This window comes from Tenrec ecaudatus, chromosome 17 (assembly GCF_050624435.1).
Source record: "Tenrec ecaudatus isolate mTenEca1 chromosome 17, mTenEca1.hap1, whole genome shotgun sequence".
NCBI classification, from domain to species: Eukaryota; Metazoa; Chordata; class Mammalia; order Afrosoricida; family Tenrecidae; genus Tenrec; species Tenrec ecaudatus.
In genome coordinates, this window is record NC_134546.1 from 77,045,809 (window position 1) to 77,055,248 (window position 9,440).

Consider the following 9,440-nt stretch of genomic DNA (forward strand, 5'->3'; position numbering starts at 1 on the left):
TGGCCTAACTCATTGGGTTGCGGAACTCTTCCGTGAGTTTTTCCTCGCCTTAATAAAGGCTCTCTGTATTGCTTACTCCCGACTGACCCTTGTCTCCCTCTGCACCTCCATCTCCAACCTTTCATTTATAGTCTACTGTGTAATCAAAGGATAAGAGAGCTCAGCGAAGCCGTGATTGCATCCCACTGTGTTTTAGCTACTAGGATATGGTTGACATTATCCTCGAAACTTACAATTTTATTTAAGGATTGACACGAATAGAAATACACACAATAAAATGTTTAGGAGTAAGTACACTACTATGTTCAAATATAGATAGCATGCAAGAGTTATACTCTCTGTCAAACTTTAATTCAATATAAAAACATGAAGGAGTGCACTCTGATGTGACTCATCCTTTCTTTCCTTCACTCTCTGCAAGCACATTGTTTTGTTTTCTCTCTCGGGTGGCGGCGGGCGCAGTAGTTTCACATTCACCTCAAGGTCAACAGTTGCAAACTACGAGGCTATTATCAAAAAAAGATGAGACTTGCTCCCATAGAATTACAGTTTGGGAACCCCACGAGGGCAAAGGTTCCCTGTGTCAGATTTCAATCGATGGCAGTGAATTTGAGTGTGCCTCTTCCTGTTATACTTGTCCCTCTGTCCTCAGTTAAACACTCTTCTCTGTATTGCCTTGGAGAGCACGGTTCAGCCTTCTCAGTCCATCCTTTCTACCTCATTGGTCTAGAATCTTAAAGATTGATATACGGATTAAGTTTCCCAGGATCTGTAAACAAACCAATGATTGAAAGCCCTCACTGGATCTATGGTGAGCTTTGCTCCCTTGGCACTTAAGAAGCACAAGTATGAGCAGCTTCCAGTTTGTAAAAGTCCACACCTAACTAATTTGATGCCAAAGAAACGTGTTTATAATAGTGCTCACCTAGGTTAAATAAACTAGTCTGATTGGTCGGAATCTACTCGGGGAAAATAGGCAATGAAAGAGTTGCTCCAATAGGCTTCATTGGTGGTCAGCCCTCAAGGAATTAGCGAATCAGCGGTTGTGTAACTGAGCTCTCATTTGCATACCAGTGACTACAAATCTACCAGGATTCTGTCACATGGGCTTTGTTTTCGTTTCTCTGAGGAGGGCAGGGATTGCTACTGTGCAGAAGTGCAAGTGCAGCCACAAGGAGGGCTACTGCCTCTGTGTGCACCAGGTGCTCACGCAGGTACACCATGAGACAGGCATCTCGTCCAAGGCCATGGGTATCAGGAACTCCTTCGTCAGCGCCGTGTTTGAGCGCATCTCAGGTGAGGCTTCCCACCTGGCACATTACAACAAGCGCTGGACCATCACTTCCCGGGGTATCCAGACCACCATGTGCCCGCTGCTGCCCGGGGCGCCGGCCGAGCACACCATTTCCCAGGCCACTGAGGCTGTAGCCCAATAGACTGCCCTTTGCAGCACTTCAGACCCAGAGGTTCTTTTCAGAGTCAAATCCCTTTTCTTTCAAAAAACAGCTCACACTTCCCCTGGGAAAGACGGGCTTTACTACTCCATAAAGAGTTTAGGCTCAGGAACTTACAAGAGCTCTTAAACCCTGTCCCATAGATAGGCCCACTGGGAACTCTTTGCCCCTTCAAGAAGAACTCTGCTGCCTTAGGTGGACAATGATGTAGCTGCAGGCTCTTAGAAAGATGCACAGTGGGCAGCCTTGCAAAACTAACAGGCACGTCTCTTCTGCTCTCTAGAGTCTCTGTGAATTGGAATCAACTTGGAGAAGGGGCTGTGAGGTTGGCCCTTCATGGGAAGACTCCAGTTGCCCTGCTGAGTTGCTTTAGCTAGCCTGAGGAGATAAATCATGGTTATTTATTTTATTTTTTAAAGGCTTCCTTTGCAGCAGTTTTATGATCACAGACATTTGGCACGTGGCCACTTGTTTTGATTTAATGTACAATCTCTTGCAGCTAGTGGTGGCTAATAGTATCTGCTCCTGGGGGCGGCTTTCACTGAGATTCTAATATCCACTGCAATGGCTACACACGGCACTCACAGAGAAAATTCACGATGAAGGAATGGATTAATGTCACTTCCTGACTGAGTTCTTGATGCCATTATAACCTTATGCAAATGGCCTGCCTCATCCAGATGGAGAGAGTTACCTAATGTGACTTTCTGAGAATGTACATTATTAGAGCTTAAATTCTGATCATTGGGCTGTGGAAGGCCACTGTTTACAGTGAGAATCCTAAAGCCATGGTTTAGTCTTTACAGAAATTCAGCTTTCAGAGATTTCTTTCAGTCCAGTTAGCAGCAGTGTGAACAGCTTGGCCCTCAGGAACTGTGTGTTAGAACGTGGATTACTGCCACACACATAGTCAGCCCTGGAGCTGGCATTGTATCTCTTGGGTACTTGCCTGGGTATGTCCTTAGGGAAAGTGAGTGTCTCAGAGGCCCCTGAATCAATCTTGAAAACCTTTCTATTAAAACTGTGTATCCCAGGCCTGTAGTCCTGTCTGCAATATGAGTTACTTATCTGCTGTCAGTCATGCTCTTGGAGATGGAGTTCCCTCTATTTTCTGCCTTATTTCAGCAGTGCATGTTTTTAAAAAACATTTTATTAGGGACTCATACAACTCTTATCACAATCCATACATACATCAATTGTATAAAGCACATCTGTACATTCTTTGCCCTCATCATTTTCAAAGCATTTGCTCTCCACTCAAGCCCTTTGCATCAGGTTCTCTTCCCCCACCCCTCCCTCCCAGCTTCCCCTTCCCTCATGAGCCCTTGATAATTTATAAATTATTATTTTGTCATATCTTGTCCTGTCTGACATCTCCCTTCACCCCCTTTTATGTTGTCCATCCCCCAGGGACGAGGTCACATGTAGATCCTTGTAATCGGTTCCCTCTTTCCAAACCACTCACCCTCTACCCTCCCAGTATCACCCCTCACACCCCTGGTCCTGAAGGTATCATCCACCCTGGATTCCCTATGCCTCCAGCTCCTATCTGCACCAGTGTACATCCTCTGCTCTATCCAGACTTGTAAGGTAGAATTTGGATCATGGTAGTTGGGGGTGGGGTGGGGAGGGAACATTTAGGAACTGGAGGAAAGCTGTATTCTTCAATGGTGCTACATCAAAACCTGACTGACTCATCTCCTCCCCTAGACCCCTCTGGGAGGGAATCTCCAGTGGCCGGTAAATGGGCTTTAGGTCTCCACTCTGCACTTCCCCCTTCATTCACTATGGTAAGATTTTTTTCTGATGATGCCTTGTACTTGATCCCTTCAATTCCTCATGATCGCACAGGCTGGTGTGCTTCTTCCATGTGGGCTTTGTTGCTTCTGAACTAGTTGGCTGCTTGTTTACCTTCAAACCTTTAAGACCCCAGACACTATCTCGTTTGATAGCCGGGCACCATCAGCTTTCTTCGCCACATTTGCTTATGCACCCATTTGTCCTCAGCGATCATATCATTGAGGTGTGCACCCAATGATATGATTTTTTTGTTCATTGATGCCTGATAACTGATCCCTTTGGAACCACATGATCACACAGGCTGGTGTGTTCTTGCATGTGGGCTTTGTTGCTTCTGAGATAGGTGGCCATTTGTTTATCTTCAAGCCTTTAAGACCCCAGACCTATCTCTTTTGATAGCCTATCAGCTTTCTTCACCACATTTGCTTGTTCACCCCTTTTGGCTTCAGCGGTTGTGTCGGGAGAGCGAGCATCATAGAATAACAATTTAATAGAATAAAGTATTCATGCATTGAGGGAATGCTTGAGTTGAGGCCCAAGGTCCTTCCACCACCTTAATACTAAGCCTATAAATACAGGCACATAGATCTATTTCCCCATCCTCATATATATATTTGAATATGTACATGTCTTTGTCTAGACCTCTATAAATGCCCTTGGCCTCCTAGCTCTTTCCTCTATTTCCCTTGACTTTCCTCCTGTCCCACTATCATGCTCCGTCCCCACCTGGGTATCAGCTATACCTTTTCGTTACCTTACCCTTGATCATTCCCTACCAGGCCTGCCACACCCACCTCACCACCAATGTGGGTTCCTTGTTGTTCCCTTGTCCCTGGGTTCTTTTAAACGTCCTTTGCGTTTGCCGAACAAAAATGAGCTGGAAGGAGAATATCAAGGAGGTAAAGTGGATGAAGTCAGATTTCCTTACCTGCAGTCAATGGTTCTTTCAATTTCATTCCTCAAATCCATAATTTTGGTCATCAATTTTACTGCAATCTTCTATACTCATTGTCCAGGTTTCACGGGTATATGAGACAATTGATCCTCAAAGTGACAGCACACTACCCTGTAATATAGGTTCCTTGGGACAGATGTTTATAAAAAGGTTCCATGGTGCGGTGGACTAAGTATTATGTTGCTAACCACAAGGCTAGGTGTTCAAATCCAGCATCCACTCCTTGAGAGAAAGATTAAGTTGTTTGTGCCACAAATATTGAGAGCCCTGGAAACCTCCTAGGTCTTCTACCTGCCTGCATCCAACTTGCTTCAGGAACCAGCTCTTGGGGAAACCTTCCTGTGGAGTTGTGATCCATGAGTTTAGCAAGCTGTTCATGATCCCTATATTGTATACCATTCACAGTGACACTCATATACAAATACCTGTTATGTTTAATTGCAGCTTCTCCACCAGGGAACTCCAGAATCTTCTTAACCAGGGAGAGCTTTTAGAAACAGTTTTATCAGAATTATTGTAAATAAACCACTATGGAATATTTGGTATTTTTAAGGTTTAATATTTTATTTTTTTCCAAAACCATTTTATTGTGAGTTAGTACAGATAACATATCATTCCATAGTTCAATCACAGCAATCAGTATTGTACAATAGCTGCCACAGCCAGTTTCAAAACCTTTTTTTCCTTCTTGAATTCCTTGACATTAGCTCCCTTTTTTAAAAACATTTTATTAGGGACTCATACAACTCTTATTACAATCCATACATACATCAATTGTATAAAGCATGTCTGTACATTCTTTGCCCTCATCATTTTCAAAGCATTTGCTCTCCACTTAGGCCCTTTGCATAAATGTTAACATTGCCAAAGGTAAAGACTCTAAAAGTCTATAATAAAGTCCTTTAGTCTAAAATACCAGAGTTCACCTTTACAGTGAACTTTGAAACAAATAGCAGAACACTGTTCAAAGATGCAAAACAAAGGGCAAAAGACAGTAGCTGTTTCCCACACCACTTGAAGAGGTAGCATCTGAGGAAGGACCAGTATTACTCAAGGAAAAAGTTAAAGGTGCACTAAGAGCATCAGTCAAAACGTAGCCCCAGGGAGCGGTGGAATGCCAACTGAAATGCATCAACAAGCAGATGGGGCACTGGAAACACTTACTCATGTTAACACAGTTTCATGGCCAACTGACTAGAAGTGATTACACATACACAAACACACAATGTCATGTCAACTTGAAGATATAGAAATGAAGAGGTGGAGTTTAGCAAGCCTGATGGTACTTCCTAGTGGGTGTGGTTTTATCACAAGGGTGATCCTGGGAACTTCCTCTCTCTGTTTTCACCTTTCTGTTGAGGAGCTACTGGAAGACCTCTCAAAGCCCTGGAGATGCACCCAAGACCATTGGATCCACAGAACTCTGCACCCACCCCCCCTCAGGCAGTGCTCTCTGCACTCTGCATCATTGCTAGTGGCTGTGTGAGTCTGATGAGGGATCCCTGGACTAGTACTGAACTAATGGACTTGATCTGGACTGGGCTGGGATGTTTGGTATACAATCACTCCTTGACATAAAAGCTCTTTCTTATACCTGTATGAGTGTCATTAGATTTGTTTTTCTAGTAACCCTGGCCTAACATATATACATACATGCATACACACACACACACACACACAGACTGAGTGAAATAGTTTTTCAGACAGACGCAAATCATGGAATGACAGCTACAAACTGTGAAAATGATTTGTTTTAACTAAGATCTTTTTTCAGAGCTTTCAGTGCTAGGGCCCTAAATATCAATGAGACAGGCCATGTATACAGGCACCAGATCTTAACAAGTAGGGAGAGAAAGATTCATGACACTGAGATAAGAATTAGGTCTTTGACTTAGCTAGAACCCATGAGAACTGGTGCCTGCACACAGTCACAGGAGAATCAGTGAGACAAGTAGAGGGGGTTAACTTGGAGCCAGAGCTATGAAGGATTTCTTGCTAAGTTACAGCTAAACAAAGTATAAACTTTCCCTAACTACCGGTAGTTTATATTTCTACCATAAAATAATAGTAGATTGAGTCTTTAAGTTCCCATCTATCCCGTTTAAGGTACTTTCAATATTCAAAGGCAGCAAACAGCTTCACATGGGGCTTTCTGTGAAGTTCAGACTCAGCTAAAATCAGCTTCTATCTCCACATACAGTCAGCCTCTACTGAGTTATTTCTGATCACTGACTTGCAATGTAAAGCAATATAAGGAGTGTCAGTCAGAGTGAGGTTGCTGAGAGTCACCTAGACAGTGCAGGGAGACACAGTTAAGAACACATTCCCTGGTTATGTCCTAGATGGATATTGGGGTGCTAGAGTCATATGCTCTTAAGTCATACTTGGACATCAGAGGGTTCTGACCCAATTTTGTAAGCTTTTCAGTTTGACAGCAGTGCACCTCTCCCATTCATGATCCTTTCCCTGCTACTATATTCACACATTCGATTGTGTTTAATTGATCTGCCACTCATTATTTGTGAGTTCCTTTTGAATTCTGTGAAGGAGCTCAAAAGAACTATGTGGTCAGCCTAAGGATAGACTTTCTGCCAAAGATATAGATCAGACCTCATTTTTGTTGTTGATGATGTATAGTGTTTTTTTAATTAACTTTTTAAAGTCTTCATATCTTAAGAAGTTTTTGAGCACACTTATTTATATATATACATATATATACACACTTATATATATGTAATTGTGAAATTACTCAAACTTTATAAATTGCCAACCAATCAGAATTTTCTTGTAAGTTCCTGGATCCCTCTGTATTTATACTCTCTGAAAATTTCCTTTCACGTCAGTACTTTGGATCCTTAGAAATACTACTGCCACTCCCTGGATTGTTTTGTTACTCAAATAAAATCTTTAATTTTTAGCAGAAACTCCAGTTTACTCTTTGACAGGAATGATGGAAGAGGAAATGGTATGCACATTTTTTTTCTCAAGGCTGTCAATCAATCACTGCTTCATTCCTAAAGGAAGAGAAAAAAGAAAAGAGGGAGAGTGGAAGGGAGGGAGAGAAAGAAAAGTAAGCAACAATATATGGAAATAGCATTACCATCCTAAGGAAATTGTAGTTTTATTAATCTTGTAGATAATCTTTGGTGAAATTTTACCAATATGCATTAACAAAAATTATTACCAATAATGTAGCCAAGATGAATCAGACTCCAGAATAAGAGCAATGATAACATTAGACATTCTGTGTGAGACCACTGCCCAAACTCCTTGGCCGTGTATAACACTGTAAATTTCTCACTTCCCCAAGGAATCTCCCCTGGGAGATGATATATTGACACAAGATTATGAAATATATATACCTTATGTATTGCCGATAATTATTCTGTATTTTCCTTCCTGATGCCCTCTCTTTGTCGACCGATTTCCTCTGAGAAAAGTATACCATCACACAAACCTACTGTCATTTATGACTAAACCTGCTGGGCATGTATGCAGAGGAAAGACATTCCCAACCTCCAGGTCACCATGAAACAGGACTTTGGCCAAGGATCAAAAATGTGCTTGAAAGACAACACCAGATGAAATGAAAAGACATTTAGAAGCAAGAAGTACAAAAAGTCATATCTTATCAATAATCACAACACCACCCTGTGCATATCCATGATTGTTCCTATGAAACTGGTACATATTCATTAATCGCTAAATTTACTTACTGATCTTTATGCCTGAAACTATAAAACACCCTCCCACTCTTTTTTCCCCTTTTCTTTCAGGATCTTATCTTGGTGATTCTACTTTTGGCTCACTCCTTCCTTTTTCCAAGTAAAGCTTCCCCATTTCATTCTTATCCAACCCCTGCTTTTGTTTCTCAGCAGTAGTTTGGTTAGAAACTTGGAACGCATTTCCTTTTGATGTATGTTTTTCTTTTTTAGTTTATTTTTTATTAGTTGGTTCTTTTTTAAATCATTTTATTGGGGGCTCTTATAGCTCCTATCACAGTCCATACATCTATCCATTGTGTCCAGCTCATTTGTACATATGTTGCTGTAATCATTTTCAAAATATTTCCTTTCTACTTGAGCCCTTGATGCTGTGTGTTTTTCAACATTGAGTTTGTTTATTGTGCCAACCTGGATGATAAACGCATATGGGGTTAAGTGAAGGGCGGAGGGATAAGTGGCTCGGTGAGCCTCACCTTTCTAGTTCTCAGGTCTCTTGCTTTGTGATGGTTGGACCAGGTTGCAGCTGCCTTAGGCAGTTCCCTGCTTTAGGTGGTAGGCTCACTTCCTGCAAGACATCCCTGAGGAGAACCCACATGGACCTACCCTGATGCAGCCCTGTGTGCTGTAGCACCCATGTGGAGACCCCTGCCATTGCTTAGATGTTTCACAAGTTCACTGATTCAGCTTTCTTCCAGCAGTCAACATTATTGCGTCTGTTTTGTGAGATGGAAGAGGACTTTGTGGATTAATTTGGACATATGAGTTAATGGGTTAATATTGGACTTGTGGGATTGGGCAGCACTGGGTTGGGATGTTTTCTTGATGCACACTTAACCTTTATATAAAACTCTCTCTTATACATGAATTTCTGTGGATTGCTTTCTATAAAGTACCCAGATTAATACAAACATGAAATTACATATTCATATCCACCCCTCTTCTCCAAACTATCATTCTACCAGGGTCTTTGTAGAATACTGTTGTGTGTTTTGACACATTTTTGCTTAGTTTAGGTACCTTTGAGTCTGTTCCAACTGATATCAACCTTACTCAGAACAGAGCACGGTCTGATGTTGTGCCATCATCACACTGGTTATGCTTGGTCTCGTGGCTACACCTGTTGTATCAAACCATGCCACTGAGAAGTTTCCTCTTTTTCACTGACCACCGACTTTACTGAGCATGGAGTCTTTTTTCCAGGTACTTCTCTCTCCTTATAGCATGACCAAAGTGTGTGAGGTGAAGTACCAGCATCCTGACTTCTCAGAAATTCTGTGGCTATACTTGCTCTAACATCAACTTTTTTACAGCACCCATGGTATTTTCAAAATGCTTCTCCAGCACCATCAGCATGCAAAGTCCATCAAAGTATTTACCAGCCTTCATTAATCATTTCCCAGCATTCACTTGTATATAATGTGATTGAAAACTCTGACCCATGGCTATTTTCATGGGCTCCTTCATCCTCAATGTGACATTAAAATGCCCTGTAATATATTAGACCCC